Source organism: Pyxicephalus adspersus, chromosome 3 (genome assembly GCF_032062135.1).
Source record: "Pyxicephalus adspersus chromosome 3, UCB_Pads_2.0, whole genome shotgun sequence".
NCBI classification, from domain to species: Eukaryota; Metazoa; Chordata; class Amphibia; order Anura; family Pyxicephalidae; genus Pyxicephalus; species Pyxicephalus adspersus.
In genome coordinates, this window is record NC_092860.1 from 118,654,543 (window position 1) to 118,679,213 (window position 24,671).

General features: G+C 35.5%; 1 protein-coding gene across 2 annotated transcripts in view; it reads left to right on the forward strand.

The window, feature by feature from the left end:
- Nucleotides 1–5,076: 5,076 nt before the first annotated feature.
- Nucleotides 5,077–24,671, forward strand: part of TLR3 (toll like receptor 3) — a 71,896-nt gene continuing 52,301 nt past the window's right edge. The window contains exons 1-3 of one of the 2 annotated variants that reach the window (XM_072406147.1): nucleotides 5,077–5,101; nucleotides 9,630–9,672; nucleotides 10,029–10,071. The gene's annotated coding sequence lies outside the window, so the exon portion shown is untranslated. The remainder of the gene's footprint in view (nucleotides 5,102–9,629; nucleotides 9,673–10,028; nucleotides 10,072–24,671) is intronic. The other variant, XM_072406148.1, reaches the window with a different exon arrangement.

The following is a 24,671-nucleotide window of genomic DNA, read 5'->3' on the forward strand; positions in this document are numbered from 1 at the left end:
ACACTAAATTTTAAACTTTTCAGTTTTCCATTTTTCCACTGACGTAGACACTCTACACAAGTTTTGCATACCATATGGGGAGCCCAATACTTATCTTGGTCCCCCAGTTTAATACCAAAATATGCAAGATATGCTTGTGTCACACATTCTGTATAATTTATTCTCTGTTTTCGCTGAGAATATTCACCACAAATGAAGCAAAATACATTAGGGTCATTTAAACAACTTCTTCTTGAAGAACTCATATTTCTGTAAAAAAAGAAAATGTATGAATAAAAAGAAGGCAAATTAAAGTTTCATAAAAATAATGCTACATTGATTATATAAAATGCAAAACATCAGTGTAAATAAGGATTGATAATAATATGCTGTTAACATTTGTTGTTGGTAAAATCGTCTATTCTGATTCCTGTATCACAAAAACTAGAGCCAATTCAATGGAACTGATGTCATTTCTGGATTCAGCAGATGTGAAATACACTAAATATATTGAAAAATTCTTGGCAAGTGAAACTTTTTTTTTTTTTGAGCTGCATAAATGAATAGGACCCGTATACATGAGTTTAATTATATTGAACGTAATACTGAAAACGAAATCATATAGTATTTGTCTAGCATAGCTTCTGTTGATAAGATAAAGACAGACCTTGTCTGATTTACTGCTTTTCTTATGTGTACTACTGTGAGTTTTGGTTGTCACCAAGTTGAGACTGAGAGCACCAATCATATTCACAACTGATGCCTAAAGGTGTGTTATATATAGCAGGGCTGCCTATTATTGCTAAGTGAGCACAATTTGCCCACAGTATGCACTTGTAGTAAGTAGTAGTAAATATATTCAAGTAGTAAATATTTTATAATAGGTTCAAAACTTAACGCAACTCAAAATTTAATGACACATTTTCTGCAACAAAACAGTAAACTTCCTAATGCTATTAATCCCATGTTACATAGCATTCATACTTAGACTTTGATCTTGTTTTTGCTCCAAAATAAATCTCTTTTGTTGTGCTTGGCACAGCAGCATTGTACAAACTCTTTGCTACATACAGTAGCCTTCTCAGTATTTGCTCACCACTAGCTTTGGAAGTTTGTGTTTAAATGGAATGCACCAGATGTTTGGCAAAGGGAAAGCTAAGGGTATAATTATCATTCCAACAAATGCAAACATTAAATGCCTAGACAGATGCTGGCATATTGTTTGTCTGATCTGCTTGCTATGTATATTCCACCAAGACATTTTATTTTCATTCATCACCTAAACCCAATATTTTGTGATACATTTCTATTCATTTTTATTTATTTTTTTTACAAAAGCAACGTCACTTAGTACTGCCTCCTGGTGACTTTTTATTTTTGAGTTTGGTTCCGCTTTAAGGAAAAATGAAATCCAGAATTGATACACTGAACCCTAAGCTTCAGATGGTATCGGAAGCAGTCAATGTAAGACACTAAAACAATAGATACAACATTCATGCAGGGCCAATAGCAGAATGTAAATCTTGTTTAATTGTGCAAAACTAGGATTATTTATTATACAAGAAACAATACAACTACAGGGTCACTGGTGATTATTATTGTTTTTAGACAGATTGAGAGCAAAATAACATTTTATTTTCAATAAACATAATAGTTAAAGTGTATGTGACCCCAAAAGATATCTTTTGGAAGGATAACAACATCAAACCTCAATGTGTACACTTTCCCTAAGCAAATTGCTTTGTGAATCTTTTGAAAAGTTTCTTACCTAGACATCCAGCCAGTAACTGCACTTTTTTATATTGCCTCTGCCATGCTGAGAGCAGCAGTGCAGTCAGCCTGTCAGTTGTTTGGCTTCAGGAGGTTGTTGGGCTACCTATCTGATAGATCTCATAGGCAGCCCAACAGCCAAATGATGAAGAGCACACAGCACGCTGACACCTACTTCTAACTATAGGCCGTGGCAAAGCATTGCTTCTGACAGGGTCTCCTGGCAAGAAACTTTGCAATTGCTACAGAAAACTTTATATTATGATTCATGATTCCAAACATATTCAAAAAATAGATTTGGATTCACATGCACTTCAAAAAAGGCTAATTTAGGTTAAAGTGCAAAAGGAATCCAAACAAATCAAACTTCTCACCATGCCTAAAATAAAATGACCATTTATGGGGTTTCTAGAATGACCCAACAGTCAAGGGTTACCTTTGCAATAGCTAGTGGAATGTTTCCAAGATGTTCGCTTTTATTTTCAACAGAGCCCAATGGCACCTGGTGACAAATGGTATTATGTAAGACAATATATGCATTTATTTTGAATACAGGAATGTACTGATAAATACATAGACTTCTATCTCTAAGCTCTACCCTTGGCCATGCTAGTTGCCTGGCTGTTACACTGATCTATGGGCTTTCTTGCCAAGTACCTAATTGAAAGCAATTATGATGATCAGAAATGATGCCTTTCATTGGACAAGAATTTCATCCTTGTTATTGGTCCATGACGGTCACAGTAAGGCAACAGACATGAATCAACCAATTGCCATTTGTGAATGATGTCAACATTGGCAGTCTATGTCTGCCAAGCACAGGTTCTGCTGATCTAACTAAAAGTAAGAACATAGGAGCATGAAAAGTTCTGTATTGCTGCATTTGGTTTATCACACAAAGCAAAACTTTGGCTGTATGGGGTCAATTTGTTAAAGTAGTAGAAAAAAAACAATGCAATTAACAATTCCTGGCCAGCAATCTACAACCTACTAATTTCAATACAGCTTTTTCAATATATTTAAATAGGCAAACATTAGACCTTCATTCAAATAGTGCCTGCCGGTAAAGATAATATACTTGAATAAATTACACAAAAAGTTGGTAAATTATATATTCATTCTCATGATTCTCGATAAAAATGAAAATAGAGATTTGTCACAAGAAAAGTGAGTGCACCATTACTATTACAACTAGTTCCTATTCATGAATTTGCAATCATGTTTCTGATTACGTACCAATGATGGGAGCCTTCTTAGATACCTTCTTCGGGGGTCTTGTATTCCCATTACTTTTGATGTTTGTAGTGTCATGCCAAAATTAGAAGCGCTCTCCAGGGCTCTCAGAAAAAAAAAGGATTTAAAAAGAACTCCACATTATTTTACATCAATCATTCCACTGAGAGGAAAATAATCTACAAGTGGCACAAGTTTTTGAAAAAATGTATAATTTTCCAAAGTCTCCAAGTTACCCCACACATTAGATACTGTTTCTCCAGGTTGCTGAAAGCTCTAGGAAAAAAGCCACATTCTTCTATATAGCTTTGTTTTAGCCTTTGATCACTTTTCTCTGCCTCAAAAAAGGGTTTGCCAGATGCAGAATTGATACATGTCTGCTCATGATAAAGAATACATTTTATTTAGCATTATGCAGCTTTACACTATATTGGAAGTCATTTGTCTTGGTGCTGAAGGCACAGCTTGCAGTATTAGCCATGTTTAACCTTTTTAACTTTCATACTTTTATATCTCGCATATCTCTTATGAAGCAGAACAATTTTAGTATTTTCTAATATAGGCCTGTTGATTCATATTTATATATAGTGTCTTGCAAAAGTTATTTTATTCTCTAAATGTTTACAAAGTTTCACTTAATGATCAATACAATTGGTTGTAGCCCTGATCCTCCAAGCATGAGTGACTTGCTTAATAATGCAGATGAATGTGGGTACAAATAATCTTGTTTGCTGTGCCTATTTAAACTCATATTCACGTCACTGAAGTTAAGTGAAGTTTCCAGTGACATGAATATACTTTATTCAAAACATTTAGGATTTAACGAACATTAGGTACTCATTACCAGAATACAGTTTCTGGGAAAAGTTATAGCTTTCGCAACTGAGTCACCAAACTTGTTACAGGTTAAGCTTGGTAATTTTGATTATGAAATAAGTTTTTGTAGGCAATTGGTTTCAACCCTGGCTCTTGCATTGTCACCTTGCCTGATGCTCCACTGGTAAACACAAGTGGCTGTGCAGATACACATAGTGCAGGCATGGTGTTTGAATTTATCTGTTAGCAAGCCAGGTTCTGAGTAATGATGTGCAGCCAATACATGTGAGTGCATATGAAAGTAAAAAGCTGAAAGAAGCAGCAACATGGAAAGAAGGATGGCAACAGTTTATAATAAACAGTGCTTTAGTAAACTCAATTTAATCAAGTCTACTTTAACTTTGGCTAGGTTAGAGAACTACTATTTTTGCAAGTAGTTTTAGGAAGTTTTACCTCTTGGAAACACCTAAACCACCATGCAAAAAATTGTATCATTAAAACTAATGAATTTGTTTTTTATCTTTTATATTCCAGGAGTTTTCAAGCAGCAGCATTTGAAAGTTTTTTTTTCAGATGCCTAATACAGCGTTCAGGCTTGGTTTTTCTGTCCAAATGCCTCCATAGACTTGAATCAAACTGCATGCATCCACTTGCATGCAAGTTTTTGTTTTTTTACAGGCATTTTTAGGCATTGTCAGCCTTTGTCATGTGTTTTATGTGAAAAATTGAAAATTCCTCCTTTGAAACAAAAACAGCTTTGCAAAGCCTTAAAAAGGCCTACAAATCTGTACAGGTATTTGCCAACATCTGAAAAAACAAGCTTTTATTGCCTAAAACCACTCCTAAGCCTAGCTATGTTAGGCTGTAGTAAGTCCTGGGCCCAGGGAAAAAAACAGTCTGAACCTAGCCTAAAAATCATTGCAGAATGGCAAATCAAGATCAAAGCTTTAAACAAATGTTCTGATGACATAGATAGCATGAACAATCCGATATATAAAATGATAAATGATGGCACACAGACACAAACCTCAGTACTGTAAAACAACAGTTTACATTTTAACTCCCCACAGTCCCTGATGCAAACGCAAATACATTGTAACACAATTTACAGGAAGACATCCTCTAGCTAATGAATGTCATGAAAATCATTATTGAATCAGAATCAGAGCTGGATCCCCCAGAGCAATAGGCTCATTAGCTGTTGTTTTCTGTGATGCTTCTTTCCTTTATTTGTTCACATTGTGAAACCTTCACCAAAAACACACTATTTTTAAACACAGAAGAAAAGACTGTGGACAGGCAGGTAAGCCTATTTTATTCCGGAGGGACAGGTGATGTCTTAAGGTGATGAATAAACCTAACTGCTCAGAATTTTTTTCTAATTTAAGTTTAGTTCCTCTTTTAGAGCACTGCAAGTCAAGTGTTACTGCCAATAACATTATCTGGCTGTATAGACACTCCATGGAGTGAGCACTGCAGTTTCATTACCTTGCGGGCCCAACATTCAAATTTTAGTTCATGTCGAACATCAGAAGGCTGATTTTAAATTAGATGGCTCACCTCCGCAGTTATCAAATGCTGCCTTAATGGGTTTGGTGTGCACCATGTTAATTCAACATGTGATTACTACGTCTGTGAGTCATCTAGTTTAATAAATGTAATTTAGTTATGTCCACAGTGACATTCTATGTTCTAATAAAGTAAGGTAAATATTGTCAGTGTTATTCCCCAGCCTGCTAAATGAACAATCAAAGCTTGTTCACACTGTTAGTTTAAAGCTATAAAAACAATAAAAGTTACCTGGCTAACTCTGCTGGCCCTAACACTTTCAGTCTTTCAGTACTTCTGTGCAAGGGTTTATAAAAACATAATTCCAAGGCAGTTTAAGGTATTTAAAGATGCTGTATGCTGTAAACGTGAATTTAATTGTAAAGTAAACATGTCTGAAAACTATTCTTTCTAGGAAATATAAACTGAATACCGCACCTGTATTATAGCTTTTTTCCTGATTGCTGATATTCAATTTTGAGCTTAGAAAGTTGAGATTTTACCTTCTCCAATCACCTTTCTTCCTGTATTGGTCAGTTATTGTGATAGTAGTTCAGTAGTACAGCATAGAACGCAGGCCAGGGCCCATTGCTTTTAGCTCAAGTTGCTCAAATACCAAAAGTGAACCTTTGGAATTTTGGGGTTCCCAGGGTGCTCAATAAGGAAGTTGAATGCAGAAATCTCTATGTGGATTTCATTTATATTTCCAGTTAATATTGCATCTTGGTAGGTTTTCTATCCCATTGTTTTAATGTAATGAATATGTATTTACATGCATGTATTAATTGGACTCAGAAGTAAAGGAATAAAAAAATAATCAACTCTATGGGGTCCACATATAAACATTGAGTCTGATATTTACCAAACATTCTCTGGTGGCCCATGTGTTTGTTAAGAACTATTTATTGAAGTTCAGATTCTCTGCTTTATAAAATGACCCCCATAGGAAATGCAATAACAAAAAATGTAAGGATTATCGAAATGTGATAATGAGCAAATTTAGATTCATATGGATGCAAATAAACCAGCACAGACCTTGTGTCCACAAGAAGCATCCAATATAAGTAAGAGATGAGATCATAAACCTTTCCTGATGAGCTGTAATCTAAATATAAATGCTTTAGGCAATGCTGGAGGAATGCTAGACTGGCAGAACTGCCATCACCAGCAATGATAGAATAACCAATTTATCTGACACATTCTGTATTTCAAGGTCAAAAATATGGTGGTGTTTCTGAGAAACTTATTCTTTCACTTGCTTGCTAGAATAAACCATATGAAAATAAAAACAAACCATAAAGAATTTTTTATCTGCTTTAACTTTTAAAAGAGGTACTTGGGCTTTCAATATACTTTTAATCCTAAATCTGTTCTGCAAAGAATATGCTGTGATGTTCCACTATTCATAGAGCCCAATCAGATTTCATCTTTTAATAAATTAGAGCATCCCAAACACAAAAAATACAGTGACTACATCCACTGTATATTACATACATATGTGGAATATTATTGGCCTACCGGACATAGTAAAGAAACCAGATTTTAGATGTCATATAAAACCTTGCACTAGCATTGTAGTATAAAGTTGCTGTTTCTATAGCAGTATTACGTTCAAAAATAAAAATACTTCCTCTCCACAGAATTTACACATTATCACCAGTACAGAGGTAATGGCCGCACATTACCAGGTCTATTTCGGGAGCTAGTGTGTGGGAGATTTACAAGGAAGCAGTTGTACATTTAATTATGTTGATGCAGCCAAAATAGCATAGACAAACAGTTGTATGTATGTAAATAATTACAGACAGCTTACATTTAGATTTTGCTATAGCACAGGCACCTCCTACAATATATATATATATATATATATATATACTAAAACAATTTCACCAATTTTCCTCTTTTTTAATTTAAAAAGTTTAAAACTGCATTTTCCCTCCCTTTTTAACTCTGTATGTATATCAGAGCACTTTAGATTAGTATTGTAAAAACTTAAAAGGAGCCCAGCACTCTGCTTGCTGACTGGAAATGGATACACATCACATAATAATGGGCAATATTTTTACTTGCCTTACTTAAAAAATATTTTTGTTCATCACATAGTAAATAAAAAATATATTATACATATATATTCCCCTGGGAAGTCTAACATCCAAGAATATGTTTCAGGCCAATTTTAAAGCCTTGGTAAATATGAAAAGGCCACTTATTTGCATCGAGTTATGTAACCATCCAATTATACTTAGGTTTATGAAGGAATAGTACCACCTGAGTACTAAACTAATATTTTTACTACTAATACTAGTTCTAATACCTTAACCAGTACGGTTTTAGGTTATTCCAACCCCCCCTTCCATGGCTGCAGGAAAAGGCTTTGACCTGGCCATCGATTTCTTTTCAATACAAAGATAGTTCTCCTGGATACATTTGATATTCCTAACTATGGTTCCTGAGGCCTTATAAAAAAACTATTTTCTATTTTAAGTGTTCAACTACCCTGATTTGTACCATCATCCCTACCCTAAATGACAATTTGTACCTAGCATAAAGTGCTGTATGTCAAAACTATGTTTCCTAATTCCCATATGGAATCTAGTAGGATCTCCTCCCTTTTAAAATTGCATATATTTGAAAATTATCTCTATGCACCAGAACTTTCTTTACTCAAATATTTTTCTGTAGATAATAATCTGTTCTAACGTGCCATTAACATGTACCAGGCCATCTATCTTTAGTGCCCAATGGCTACTAAATAACCCCCTGGATTAAGCAACCTTATTTACTGTCTTTTTAAACCTCCTCCCTCCAAACACTTCTTCTACAGCACTCTTTTTACAATGTTTCCTAAATGGCATGCTTCTTTCCTGTCTTACTAATAGTTAACCTTACTTTTTCATAATGGTAAACATAATTTTCCTATACTATTACTGACGCAGACAACTGAATCCTTGCAGACAGTACTTTACATTTCTTTTTTTTAGCCCTTTATGCTTTTATTAGTTATCATTATTCTGATGCTTTGACATTTGTTTTTCCCTTGTGTTTTAGAAATTATTGTGAGTGGTTCCAATGTATTGGAAATACATTGTAAGGGTGGTTAGAAAGCTGAAGTACTATGCATGCAGACCATGCTCTCTGTAGCAAGTTTTACTTTTCAAATTTGACCACAATGTATCCTTATAGGAAAACCCCAAGCTGATTACGTAATTAATAAAATAATACATATTTCTTTTTATATTTTTGGCTACAGTTCTCCTTTAAATACTCAATCGACCCTTTTTTAGGGCAACACATTCTGCTATATTTTCATAACAAATTAACTTCAGTTTAGCTGGAAAATGTACTCAATGATGAATCTAATCCCGTTGAGCCAAATTACTGCCAACCCTGAAAGATTATCAAAGCATGGGCAGAAGAGTAAATAAATACACACGTTTATCCTGGTGCACTTCTTGTTTATGCTAATGTCTGAGCATACATAATAGATTTGGTCAGCCTTCACAAAGCTCACGGTTCACTTTGGCTCTTAATGTGCTTCTCAACAAAAATGAATGAGCATAGGCAAGAGCGTCCATTGTTAGCATGGATGGGAAAAGTTGTCTCGTTATTTATGGACGATTAACAGTGAAAGAGAATTTGCGTGGCCCAAGGAAATTTGTATGAAAAGTTTCCCAAAGCTTACGCACACATTCTTGTTACTGTACACTCAGTACTGACATGGCTGCATTTTTGGTCACATAACAAACATATTTGATCCATTGATGCATCCACATTTTAATTAGTTGAAGTTCATTTGTGTTCCTATTCCACGTGGAAAATTTCATCAGACAAATTGCCTTTAGTCATGTATTTTTATATTCTAAGGACATTTTTCTTTTCTATAAAGTTTTCTAAACATCATTCTTTTTTTTTTTTTTGAGCACTCCACCTATTGGCTCCTTATATTATGATTTGTAGCACTGCTATAAATATATATATATATATATATATATAGGCCCACAAGAAGCCCATGACAAGACGTTGATGTTGTTTAAACTTATATGTAATCTTCCTAGCAATCACAGATGGAAATGGATCCTTCATATTTCATTGAGGCATGATCAGTTACCTTAGGCATCTAATATTTAAGCACTTCCAAAATCACACATGGTGACCATTCATGCTTAGGCTATACAGTGGCAAAAACAATCTATAGGACAAATATTTTTAGAATGTCTGCAGAAAAGCTTGGCCAATACTGTGAACCCACTGATCATAAATCATTTCTATTCTTCCCACAACAGTTACCTTGGGCTACCTGTAGCATATTCCCTCAGTACAGAAAAGGTAAGTGGACAGTGATGCCTCATTGCAAGGAATTTGTGGCTAATACATCTTTCAATACAACTTCATCAAGTATTTTTAATAATGGATATTTGGATAGATGGTGGTGCGCATGATTTATGGTGTACCTGACACTACATGGTTTACTTTACCTTCAGTAGACCTTGACCATTGGTATTTATTCAGAATAAAGCCTACTTTATAGTAATGGCCAGAATGTCCCTCTTACAGATAGGTAAAATGGCTACTGGACAATGTTTTTTTAGAATGTCTAATAAAAAAAATCAAAATAAAAAAAAGCCTGGCCAGTATTGTGATTGCCATTAACAATTGGTTAATTCTTATTCTGCCTGCAACAGGTAACTTGGGTCATCCTTAGTCAATTACAACAGATCAGGAAAGGTAAGTTGAGCTAAGGTAATACGGAAAATACTATTACCCTGTCTTCTATACTTTAATTATATTATATACAAGATGATAACATTTTTAAAAAAGAGAGGCACAGATTATTTGTTTAAAGCTATATGTAGTAGGTCATTCAGACTAGCCTTTTCAGAAATGGATTCTCCAGCACGGTCAATTGTTTTTTTAAATAATTGTTTAGATCAACAAACCAAGCAACCACACATAGATTGTGAAGCTCTGTTATAACGTGGTTCTTAAATTTGGTTTTTTATTGTGACACAGCTGTGATCAAATCATTCTTTTGTAAGCAGTTGGCCAAGAATGTACAGGTTCCCACGTTATACTTAAGTAGCAATTTCTGCCTGCTTATTTAAAGTGGGAGGGCATCCAGGAACATGGATTTGCAATGAGCGACCTGCAGTCTTAAGAACAGCAAAATCATTGTAAGTATTATTTATGTAGGTGGACAGACAGGAAAATATTCTGTTAACTTATTAGTTAAACAATGTTAGCAGTTTTCTTCCACTCCCCCATCCCACACTAAATAAAGGAGTGCTTACTGCATTCTTTGACCAGTAAATCATTAATTCTCACTAGCAGTGAAAGTACATAGCAAAAGTGAGCAGAGGAGATTAAAGCCAGAGCAGAGTAAACAAATATACAGGGGGAAAAATACCAGATTTGTTATCTTTACCCAACAAATTAATCATTTTAATAATATTCTAGTTTTTACAGTTTAGCAAAGTGGGTAAAGCTTGTCCATATATTGCATGTGTAACCAGTAGTGACATTGATAAAAGAAATTACCAAAACGAAAGGTCAAATCATTCACCAGTAGCAGCTACACCATGACACAGCATGAATTATTTTGGAGGTCCTTGGCACATTCATTTCACCACAATGTCTTGGTGGCTATTAAATGATGGATATTTGGATATAGGGTGGTGTGCAGAATGGATAGTGTGCCTGTCACTGCATGCTTCATTTTACCTTGGACTGAACTTTAGAACACCATTATGTGACTTGCCCTGAGACTTTACTTTACAAATCATGTGTGGGAAATAGAATTAGGAGGATAAGGAAAGTGGTTATCAAGCAAAGCTTGTGTGGGGTTTATTCTTAAATGGGAGTTTTTGTCTATATACTTACAGTTTCCCACCTTGCACAGAGGTTTCTTGTTTTCCGTGAACCACAAACCAAAATCAAATAAATGTGGGCTCAATGCAAAAAGTCCCCTTTACATTGGTGGTAAATTAGAGTAATGTCCACCTTATAGTGGTGTATTCTGCTGGCCATGCAGAATTACATAATTGGGAGGTAGATCCCTATACCATGCAGGAACTATCACAAAGCTGAGTCAGCCATGGCTTAAGAAACCCTTAGTAAATTCTGAAGGGATATTAGGGTTTCACAAAACTTTGGTTGATGATGGGAGCTCTAGGGTGTAATACGCAACACCAAAAATGGAAAATTAATTTCCAAAAGTATTTGTTTTTACCACCAGCACTTTTTTGTTTTACTGTAAAACAGCAGCTAAACAACCAGTCCAAGTTATTACAATAAATCTGTATGCAGCAATTACAGTAATAAAATAGCGAATGGTGCATTAAGAGGTAAAATACATTATTTAAACATCACTAATTAACAATCAGATCACAGTGTGTGATGATTAAATCATGCATTCTTCTTCTCTCCACAACAGCTAATTTGTAAGAAGAAGTGTGTGGACTGCATGTCCTTATAACCTGCAGGACACACTCTGTGGGAAGCATAGGATTAATTTGCTGTATCACAAATCACAAAACTAACTCTAAAAGAAAATATGTTTTTTTTTTTATATTAGAATAATGAGATTTCCTGACAGGCATAATACCACCTCTAACAATTTGTTTTTGTTGTGAGAATGGGACCATTTGGCAGTATACAGGGTGGTGAAAGAGGGTGCACCGTAATACTTATAACAAGGCTGCAATCTAGATAAACTTTTCCTTTAGACAGTATATGATTGTTGCATAAACATAATGAACGTAAGGTAAAAACAAACATGTATCTTGCTGCTTGATAGTCCTTGGGTTCTTTGGATGAATTTTTTTTTCACTTTCCAGAATATTTTCAGCAAGTACAATAAATGCCGTGAGCTTAAAACGAAACCGTATCTTATATATGTAAATGTCTAGTCCTTTCAATCCTCCATGAAATGATGATTAACAATACAAGTACAATCTGTGTGACAACAATAGATTGGTGGTGTCCAACCTGTACCTTGACTGACCTGGCCCCTTGTCATCCACTCTGCAGCCTTCAGGACCTCTAAGGAGCGGTGGTCTGCTATGGTGCTTACTTAAGTCAGTAAAAGAGTAGAGTCCACAGTCCAGTAGAGTTTAGGGAAAAATATCAAATGTTGAACAAATTTTGTAGATAGTAAAAATATAGAAGTTTTTCACAAGGGCTGTGAAAGAATTGTCCTTCAACAGTCTCTGGAAATGTGTGTCTAGTTCTTCAGACTCTGAGAGCTTTCTGTAATACAGGTAGTCCTCGTTTACCTTCTTACCTGTTTACTGGTACATGGTTTACTATTGTTCCTATTAGAAAATATTGCCTAATAAATGCATTTCTGTTATCACTGGAGAAAATGCAGGTAGACAGAAAGTAGACGCAAAAATGAACACAAAAAACAATTGCTTAAGTTACAAACTAAATGTCTTTGCACACAACATTGTACAGATGTGAACATCTTCCTTCAAGTAGACATTATTATTATTTATATAGTGCCAACATATTATGCCGGCACTGTACATTACATAGGGGTTGCAAATGACAGACGGACAATGACACAGGATGAGAGGACCCTGCCAGAAAGAGTTTACAATCTAGGAGGTGGGGAAGCAGTATACAATAGGAGGGGGGTACATCACTGAGAGTATTGCCATTGCTGAACTTATTGTAAAGAATACTAACTGTATGTAACAAGCCTGAGGACAACTGTGTGACAATTAGCTGAACCCCTGAACTGCATACTTTTTCTGGGTCAATCATCCAGAAGCAAACTCGATGTTTAGAACTAGGTAGCCGCAATGGAAGCTTACATAATCTTTCAGTTAAAGATTCGCTTTCAACAAAGTATTTAAAATATTCTTGAATTTGCTATATGTTATATATTAGTTATATATTAGATATATAGTTATATATTAGATATGGCATCTGTTAGTTTAGCTTTTTCATTGTTTTTTTTCATTTTACTTTTTTTAAACTTTAAGTAGGGGTGAGTAGAATTGATAATTTGTATGTGTTTGAGAATTTGGCAAAAATCTAGAGTAACTCTATAAGGAAATCAGGCACCTTTTCTTTGCGCCTATTTATTTGCTATTTATTTTAGGTTTGATTGTAATTTTTAAACATCTTAAAATAAACCAGCTGTACAGGCAATTAGACATTGCTTCGTGATGGCTGATTTAAAAAAAAAAAAGCACCGAAGCACTGTGAAAATAACATAGTGTTTTTTATACTGAGAACGAAGTCTGAATGTGGTTCAATTTAACAGTAAAAGAACAATATGTTCACAGTAAAAGTACTTCTATAATATACAGGTTTTTTGAGTATATAATGAAGCACAGTCAGAGTACAGCTTGCATATGTGGAACATGGGGAGTTCATCCACCAGCTCGTCACACACAATGACAGAAGGCTATAAGAACAGTAATGTGTAGGATGTGCGGGGGAGAGAAAATGCATGTTAACTAGAGAGGAGAGAGGTGAACAACACACATCTGAAAAACAAGAAAGTACAAGAGTGAAATACACATTCACTGCCATTATTTACTGCCTGGTCTTCCAAACAGGAGATAAGCAAATGACAAATAATAAGCCCATTTCACAGATAAACTCTGTTAATAAGAAGTTCTAATTTCAAAAATAAAAGTACCCCAGAAATAGGCTCTACATTGTGGAGGGCAAAGCAAACTATTCATGAGGATGTATAGCAGGTACAGACATATGCAAAACTTTTGTGATCAAACTTGGACCCAAAGATTGAATAGAATATACAGTGAAATGGTAGCAAAGTGGCTGTACCACCATGCTTATTTTCTTGTTAGAAGTTGATTGTCCTTGACATTTGGAGAACCCATTGGATATGGACCCTTCTCCTTTTTTTTAATCTTTGTAACGCTGTGGTTGCTGTTTGTAAATAAATAAAAGGCTGTTGTGCACATGCATTTGAGTGTGCAGAAGCTTAAAGTCTAACTAAACCCAAAGGATCGCGAATACGAATGCGCGAGCGATCATCCGATTCTGCTTGATGAATCAGGGGCATTGACTCACTTGTTACTTCTCCATTGGGAGTGCTGCTATCATCTTCCTTCTTTCCTTCCTGCTGTGAATCTTCAGCTATCTTGATTGACTGGGCTAAGATGAAAGTCCATTCAGCCCCAGCAGTTGCAGGGAAAGCTGGGATGCATTGGGTATCACAGCTATCTACAATGAGCTATGCATGTGCAATATGCTCAGCAATTTTTGACAGAAGAGGATGGTGATTAGGCAGGTAAGAATCTGTATGAGTAAGTTTTAGTATTTAGGGATCGTTGAAATGTATGTGCAGCAGAAACATGCAGTAAATCACATGGTTATAAATGTGGTGTGTTGCAGTGCCATTCATTTACAATAGGATTCCAATGTACCTAGAAAGTTCATCACCATGCATGTACAGTTTAGTGCACCACAATACACAGATATTACCTATTGTCATTGTCATGTGCATCAATGTGAAACATGGTGCATAATGGTGCTTTTGTGTGCTGGCTAACCAACAAAATTATTGTAAGCCTTTTAGGAAACGCACAATAACACACAAAATACAATATGTTAATGCTCATGTGTTAACAACTACATCAGCATGCATGGGTCGATTAAAGAAAAATGATACAAATGTAAACAGTCTTGCAATTTATTAGGGTATAAATGCTGTTATACATTTGGAAATGTTGTGGTAATGTGTATATCTCCAGAGTAGCCTAACACAATCACCTGAAAACGGTGTTCACATATAATTATTACATATTATTACCAGCTATTACCAAGTCCATAGTCATGTCACTAACTTTCCCCCAAAGGAGCTCACAATCTAATGTCCCTACCATAGTCATATGTCATTATTACAGTCTAATTTCAGTTTTGGGGGGAAGCCAAATAACCTAACTGCATGTCTTTGGATTTTTGGAGGAAACGGGAGTACCCGTAGGCAAACCGACGCAATAATGGGGAGAACCTGCAAACTCCATGCAGATAGTGCCTTGGCCAAGATTCGAGTGCTAACCTCTGAGCCACCATGCTGCTTGTGCTATCTATTGCAAATATATACCAATCTGAATGGCAGAAGACCGCTTTAAAGTATATGTAAACCCCACATTTCATAAACAATTACCAATATTAAAAATATTATACTTGTTTTTCACTCTTTTGCCCAATGATGCCAGATCTTGCAACTTCTTTGCAGGCATTTCCTGTCTACACACTAGCACTCAAGCCATGGCTGCAAAGCATTTCCTGCTGTAGACAGCAATGAAACTAGTGCAATGTAGATCTGTATGGCTGCCTATATTTACCTTTGGGAGAGTGGATGACAAGGTGATAATGCAGAAGAGAAGTTGAAAGGCACAGACAGACCATGGTCACTAACAGGATTTTAATTACCTTTTGAAACTACCTTAATATGTTTAAACTTATTTGGGAATTTAGTGGTTTGTTCAGGTTTTAGGGACTGACAAAGCCCCTTCACCTTATACATAAAGACATTCCAATTTTACAGTCTTTAAATCCTGATTTGTTCCATCTGACCATTTGGTAAGCAGATTCCTTCTCTGGTGTTGGTGGTTGGGTGACGCTCAATGTTAGATAAAACAGTGCTTACATTGTCACCCCTGAGTGTTGTTTTATACAGTGTTCAGATGGGAGCCCAAGCTGTGTGTTTATGGACCCTCAGTGGCTTATTCATGACAGCATTACAGTAACAAGGAATTTAATGACAAAAAGCCATTGTTCAACTGGTAAGAGAAAAAAATAACCAACTGTGGTGCAAAAAGTCAATGTCAACAATTTCCTGGACTTGTTTTCCCACCTATTGTTTCTTGTCCAAAAGACCTAAGCAAATGTTCCCTTTAAATAGTAAAATAGGTTGATAAATGGAAGAATTTCTTCTGTGAGTATTCTTGTTATCCCAACTAGTAGACACCAATACATAAGCAATGTATTTGAAAATTGTAACTGTATGAATATAGTATTGATGCACCATTCAGGTATAATACAGAGAAACTAAAATTCCACTTTTAGGATTACATGATCAGGCAGGACAATATTGCAGAAAGGGTCAGGCAATGTCACTTCTTCAATAATCTCTCCTAAGTGACTAATCTCTCCAGGTTTCTGGCAGTATCAGCTTTGCTTGCCAGGATACATGGCAATTCCAGCTTCCTTGGCACATGCCCTGAATGAATGAACTCTTGCATGCCCAATCAAAATGGCTGAAGAGCACAAGGAGGAAGTGAAAAAAGAAGAAGATGGCATCGTAATTCGAGGGAACAGGGACAAGTGAGTAACACAGGGCTTAATTTTGCTTTAAAGCTGAACTCGTCTTACCTTTAGTTGTGTACTATTGTATTGTCAGCTTCTTACAGTGTTCTTTAGAAAAGGCAGCTTCAGCTTAAGTCTAAGAGAGCGTGCCCCATTTCCTGGCTGAAAAATGTCCAACATCTTCTAGAAGTTTTTGCGATGCTTGACCTGACCCTTTCAGTAATTAGATTTAACCCCCCAGTGTCCTAATTCTGTCTGTATTTTCTTGCAAAAAGCGTTTTGCATGGAAATTTATTTTACATTGTAGGCTTATAATTCTTAGGCATAACTCTTCGAAATATGTCTAATATTTATTAAATTTAATACGTTTACCAATACACTTTAAATAAAAAAAACACAAAAATCTTTAAAAAAAAAGTGTGCATAAAAATACTGAAACCTTTACTATAACTGTACAGTAGCATGTTATATATACAGTAGGATCTCGCCTATCTGGCCCGCCACTACCCGGCCTCCGTACTGTGCGGCCTAGTACAGAGTCCGGACAAAAATATTTATTCTAAAATCCCTGGGTGGTGCAGGCGGACGTCTGCTGCGGTGCTCCCACGTGGCACACATTGCGAAGTCGCTGCTGCCTGCTCTCCAGAACTGAGCAGATGTCCGCCGGTGCGGAGAGAGGAACACTGCCCCTGTGCGGAGGCAAGTATTGTACTTTAATAATGGGACTCTGGACTACTCGGCTTTTTTGGTATTCGGCCTACCCTGCAGCCACATTAGGCCGGATAGTTGAGAGTCTACTGTGTATATATATATATATATATATATATATATATATATAATATAATTATATTATATATCATATAAAGATTTCTTTGTATTGCACTCAATACAGTTATTTTGTATTGAATCCAATACAACATTTTTTGAATTTCCCGCCGGAGAACGTCAGTGCAGTCGCCCGGGACAAGATCGGAGAAGGAGGACACCACCCGAGGACCTGGACGGACAAGTAGGACGCCAGAGGACACCAAAGGAACAAGGTAAGTGGGTTTTTTTTATTCTTTTTAGCGACCCAAAATGTGACTTGGGATTACTGTTTTTTGCAAGTAAATGACACCCCGAGTCACACTCAGGAATACCGCTAGGGGGGTTAAATCAGGGAGCTATGTACAGCACATGGTCAGCCCCTTTTATTATTTATGCTCTGTCTGTGCTGAAGAGACTTAGTGATGATGTAACTGGACCTAAAATCAGATAAGTGTTGAAAACAAAAAAGTTGTATTTAGTTATTTAATTAGCATGTTCTCATTAGTAAAGATGAGTATCCAGGGAAAGCACATTATTAGCAGATTAAATTTCAGCTTTAAAAGCTTGCTTCTTTTTTTACACAGCATGGCCTTAAGACAACAATTGCAAAGCTTTGGCTATTAGATTATACAAGTGTGTCAATGATTTTGAGCTAATTAATTAGAATGTTGGATTTGGACTGTTATAATGTACTGTAATGTATGGTAAATTAATCTCTGAGTGATAAGTCCTTGATGTGGGATAAGACCTTCACAAGTAGTACATGAAGTGGGCATCACATTGAATGTATGTCAATATGTTTTTATGAAACAAGGTCAGTTTACATATAAAGTATGATAGAAATGGTAGAAAATGACAGATGTGATACTAACAACACCCACTGACAGAGGGATGAGTGTGCGTTCCATTAAACCTCCAAGTGTGGGGGAGTTTCAAAAGAAAGATTAAGAGAATACAGACCTGTTTAATAAAGCAAAGAGCTATATGCATTATGTAAAATCCCAAAGAAACCAGATGTAGATTTTCTTTCACTATTTGGACTTTATAAAATCGGATTGGCTATAATAGATTCCTGCACAATGGCCATTATTGTTTTTCCTTGTTTAATAGGCTATTCAAGTTAATTATGACACATTTAAAATATTGAGACAGAATATGAATCCTAAAAAATAACTCAGTTTCAGCTAGTGTGCCTAAGACATGGCCTCCTGTCCTTTATCAAAGAGCATCTATAAAGTAAATTTTAGATTTTAACACCATAGTGATAGCATAAGCCACAATGATTCACGGTCCTGTGCTTTGCCTTCATATTCCCCCACAGTTCTTGTTACACTTACCTTTCTGACCTGGTAGAAAAACCATTTCCATTTTTTTCCAACCCTGTTATAAATGTTATTGTATGTACTTTGTTAACCAGTATCAATCTCTGAGAATCCCCTGAAGAAGCCAAAAAGGCAAAAGGCATCGGGAAAGAAACCTGAATGTAAGCTATATCAATACCCAATCTGACTGTTAAGATTGGTATTGTAACATATTATAATACTGTTCACATGTCTATACATAGACTAGTTGGGCTGTGTGTAGCTTAGAATGTAGGAGTGATTCATTCAAGTAAAATACTTCATGGTTGCCAAAAAAAATCTCCTCTATTCTTTACCCTATATAAATATAGATTTGTTTTTCTGAAACAGCGACAATATTACTTTACTTCACATATCCAACTATATTCAAGGCCAGATATGACTGATGGACTTTATTTCCAATGACTATACCAATGCCAATGGGAGTTCATCAAGGGAATTAGGACCACTGATCTGGAATTAAGTTTTTTCCATGCTCACAGTAAGCAAATTGGTAGCTGTCACATTGATTTTTCCTTGGCTGTAGGAATTTTAAAATTATGAATTTGATGGACATTGTATTTGTGTTCAACCGTATTACTATGTAGCCACAGGAGTTTGAATAGTAAAAGTAGTCATAAATGTATTACAAATGTATATTTATTAAAGATTTCAGTATGTGTGTTTCTGGTGATTTGTTTTGTTTCTTGCATTAAAAACACAACATAATAAATTGATTATTAGATGTTCTCTAAATAGATAAGTAATGGGATTGAATTTGTAAATACAGGCAATTCTTTTGCCACCACATGCACTACAGTATGTACTCAGAAAACACAGTCCTATTGTTGTAGCATGTCTGAACACTACATAAGCGTGTAGATTTTTGTACCACACCACAGTCTATTCATCAATTATCAGATAGATCATGTTCTGCTAACAAAAGCCATTACTTTTCTTTACATTTGTGTCTTGTTACCTGCATGCATAGTGCATGTTAGTCCAGCAATATCCAATTCATCCAGCAAGGACAATCAGCTTTAAATTCTTTCAACAGCATGTCCAATACTCCCTACTAAGGAATGTCATTCATTACCACTTTATTTATGTATTATCTGTATATTTGCACATTGTCTGGATGAGTAACATAAATTAGGACACCAAATATTTGCTGTTTATTTAAATAATACAGTGATTAATTTGGAATTGCACATTTATTATAATTTGAACTTTATAAATGGTCCACAACATTGTCAGTTTGTTTAAACCAAAAATATAGTTCAAATGTTGTAAAAAGAAATAATTTAGGTTAGTTTTTACACTGTAAAATTCAAAAAGTCCAACTAACCTGTTTATTTGCACCATGTGTATCGTGGGCATAGGCACAATTATGACCAGATATTGATTAGGATGTAACAGATTTACTGATAGTAAGGTTCTCTACAAGATACTTTAACTGTTTGAATAATCTGCCAGTTCAGAACATGGATCATGAAGGAGAAGATTCTGCTTTCAGACATCATGTGAATGATGTGCCTGCCCCGGGAGCCCAGCCTCCATTGGCTATGGCCTTTATTGGCAATGCAAAAAATATATTTTTAAACGTTGCTCATACACTGTCTAAATGAAATGATATGTCTAATTATGATGATCAGATGAATATCCATGAATTAAGTGTCTTCAGTGAGTGATCTGTCTCTCTAGAACAGTGAGAACAAAAATTTACTGGCTTTAAATGAGGGATACTTACAAAACAAAAATTGTAACTGTCGATTCAATTTTACTGTAGACAAATTTCACCATTTGTTTAAAATTTAATCAAGAAGTTCAAATGAGTTATACATAATCTCCAAGTCAATGCCATTCCAAGCATAGTTTCCATCCTATTTTATTTATTTGGCACCCTGAGATAAGGAAAGGAATGTCCTCTACAGCTCTTGTGTTGAGGTTAATTTTACCTCCTATATCAATAAACATTTGCTTTGTAAGACATTACACTATAGATATCACCCTGTCAGGAATGAGATCATTGTTCTAGTCAGGCTATTAAAAGGTATCATGTAATCCTACAATGCTGATGCTAACCTTGGCAAAGCCAGTCAGACAGTGTAGCAAGCACATTAGAAGAATTCAACTTGTGTCTTTGTCTTAAGTCTTTAACATGTGCCTGTCATCTATACCCCCTAAATACACAGTAGCTAGTTTGTGGAATGAAAAAATATTAATAATTAGGTTCAATGGGAATCAACAAAACTCTTTTCTTTAGTTTTATTGAAATGAGAAGTTACGTTTACTAAAATGTTTTTTTTTTCCCTCTGAATTGAATGTCTTGGCATATGGAACTGTATTCACTAAAATGTTATTATTGCCTCCATGACATATCATAAACTCCATCACCACGCTGATCTCTTAAAGCTAATATTTAGTTGTGGGTTTTGGATGTGAAGGGTAAGTTTTTTTGTTTTATTGTTGTTGGTGTCCCCATAGAAGAAATCGGCACTCCCTAACTTCCTTAGTGACTTCTGAAAGTTGGACGGAACGGTAGGAAAAATCAAAATTTTTAGAGTTGTCTCTAGTACAGGAAAAGTAGGTACAGTGGTTCCAGAAAAGGATCTTCCCTTCAAATATTTCCAAAGGGAATGCAGAAAAAAATCTATAAATGAATAAAAAGTTTTACCCAGAGATCTACTTTTATTACATTAGATGAGCCCCTTTGAGGGACAGTTAGTGATATGACAATGGACTTTGAAAAGCACTATATAAATACTAGCTAATAATAATAATATTATATTTTCTGTTAATACAAAAGCAGGGAAGGCTGGGAAAAATTGTATTTGGATATATTATTAAAGGATATTTTGTTCTACACCTCCCCAGGTCTCTAGTAGTGTTTGATAACTGGGGTGCTAGTTTTTAGGTAGCAACATGTGTAAATCTAAATTATTCACATCTAAAAACATTTGACTTGTTATTTTTTTAATCTACTGTGTTTAAAGTGACACCATCCCCTCTCACACAGTTTTTCTGGGAAAAAGTGTCCCCACTAAAGCAGTGCTCCCCAACCTTTTGTTGTTCGCGGACCACTAGGCATGCATGGTACGGAGTCATGTGTCACTCAAAGAGGTAAAAACTTCCCCCTGAGTGACGTCATAATGCCACAACTTTCCCACTCTCCCATCGCAAGTCTGAGCCTGTGATGAGAGAGTGGGTGGGTTATGTCCAGTGACACAGCCTGCCTACCTCCCTGAGCCTGCAATACGAATGGGTGACATGGTCCCCAGCTCTGGCTGGTGCGCCCCCCAAGTGGGGTCCTTCTCCTGACCCTGCTGGGGGGGGGGCACCGGCCAAAGCCACGGACCACTGCTGATCTCTGTGCTGTAGCAGACCACCTGTCAGATGGCCGAGGCCCACTAGTATTGGAGTTTGGGACCTCTGCACTAAAGGACCATTTTTTCTACTCTATTGTATATCTAGTAGTTCGCCTCATTCTATTGGACCTGTTCTTGTAATTTTGAAGATGTTTCACAGACTTCTAAACTACTTAAATACTTCTGTCGGTGTAGGAAATACCCCAGCACAAGTCTGCTGCACCCACCTCTCCAATGAAGTGTCTGTATTAGTCTGTCATTTGCAACCCCTATTTAATGTATTTAATTTATTATTATAATAATAATAATAATAATAATAATAATAATATAAAGAGTCCACTATGACCAGGACCTTCTTCTTCTTGACTTGAGTTCCCTTTTTAAATTGATGCGTTTTGATATTTTAGAAGCATTTTAGTAAATCTAGTGAAAATTCCTCTACAAAATGTAGGATTTCTTTGCAAAGTAAACATTATTGTTGATGTTTGTTGTACAGCTGTACAAAAACCTGTTGCTCAAGCTAACTTTGAAAAGCTCCTTCAATGTATAGATCCTCCTTCCTAACAACCACCACCATGGAAATACTGCCTACTGTTTTTCTTGATGATAGGCCTGTAACCCTAATTTTTAAACTAGTTACATGCTTGTAAATATGGCACTGTATATCCAGCAGCATTCCCATTGCTCTTTGGTAATGTACTTAGCAGTCAGTGGTTGGCTCACTTCTGTTCCAAACTGTAATATTGCAATTCAATTTCATTCAATTTAATTTTTTTTCAGAACCGAACAGCTACAGACAAATTAAAGTAACAATGGGGAACATTCTCTGCTCCTTTAGTAAATCAGCCAAATGACAAAAGTGAACTGCAGAAGCATCAGGATTTACAGGAATCTGTAAACTCTTACCCAGCATCTGAATTGAGCATGTTAGCTTCTACTGCAGTATATAAATAGATAGTGCTACTGGGAGATATAACCTTTCTGCTATATGTTTTATCTTCAGTAGTAGAAAAGGTTCTTCTTTAGGGTTTTTGCATATAACAGCTTCTCAGATGGTGTGAACCATTGTGCTGTGTAGGAGTTGTTTATACAAATGATCCATGTTTCTATTTTCTATCATGTTACCATGGATTTAGCCACAAGATCATGTCACTTGTGTCTTCTTTTTGGATTCAAGTAAAAAAGGTGCTAACTGAATTACTGCAGACACACACGTCTATAGATGAAATTTGCTAAATGTATTACTTCCAGAGGTTTATTGCTATAACACTGAACACCTGGAATTTTTAGGTCCAGAGACAAATTATTTTATACAATTAGGCTTTTATAAACAACTTTGGAGAATACCATCTGATACTGATACTTAGCCTGATGGGAATAAACGAGTAATAGCAAATAAACTTAGCAATAAACGAGTCAAAATGCATTTGGAATATTTTACTTGAAGATTTAATGACACTTGTTTTTATCTGGTGGAGGTAAATAAGTTATCAACATGAAATGACTTTCAATGCACATTTTAGGAAAACTGTCTATGACCAACTTCACCAGTTACTTTTACTGGACAACCCACATACATCCACTAATCAAAGTTAAGTTAATAGAAACCAGTCCATTCATGCTCAATTTTGGAGGTCATGTATGAGACAAGCATTCTTTGATATACTAAGATGTCTGCTCCTATTGGAGTTTTTATAATTAAATATTTCTAAGATAAAACATTGGAACTTTACATTTTTTATCAAATTAGTGTTTAAAAGAGACAATGACACTGATGGCACTAAATATATCTTTATCCCTAATGTTTGGAAGGTAATAAAAAGTATTTTATTTAAACCACAACTCATCTCCAAGCCATCTGTCTTTTGGGGCACCTCAGAGCTCTCTCAGAACCAATAATTCATTTTAATTTCCATACCATTTACAACTCTTTATCAGCTTTTATCCAGCTCCTTCCTTGGTAACTTATCCCTGTCTGCCTTTCTTCTGTAGCGTCTTTAAATCCCCTTTACCTAAAACTTTATAGGAGTAAAACAAATATAAAAATTATTTTACCACCTTCTCAATCCATTATATATGGATGTTCATGCTGTTTACCACTTCTGTACTTTTCACCTATGTTTGTTTCTTACATTGTACAGTGCCACTGAAGATAATGATGCTTTATAAATCAATAATAACACTGATCAACAAACATTTTGCTTGCCAAACAGATTAAAATCATTTTAGGTTGTGTTTGATACACAGATTCCAAATATGATATTGGTTTTGCTAGATTGGCTCTAGTTTTTGAAATAATTACCTTAATAATAACCTCATAGAAAACTAATGAAACATGAAAATTAGGCATAATTAAACTAGATATGCCTAAAAAAAATTTTTGAAATACCTAATGACAATATATTCTATATTCAGTATAGTTACATAACTAATCACAAAGTCATTGAAAAACTCTGTATGATTTGCTTTTATGCTGATTATCAGGACAATCACTTTGAAGGCTCATGCGCTCCATTGG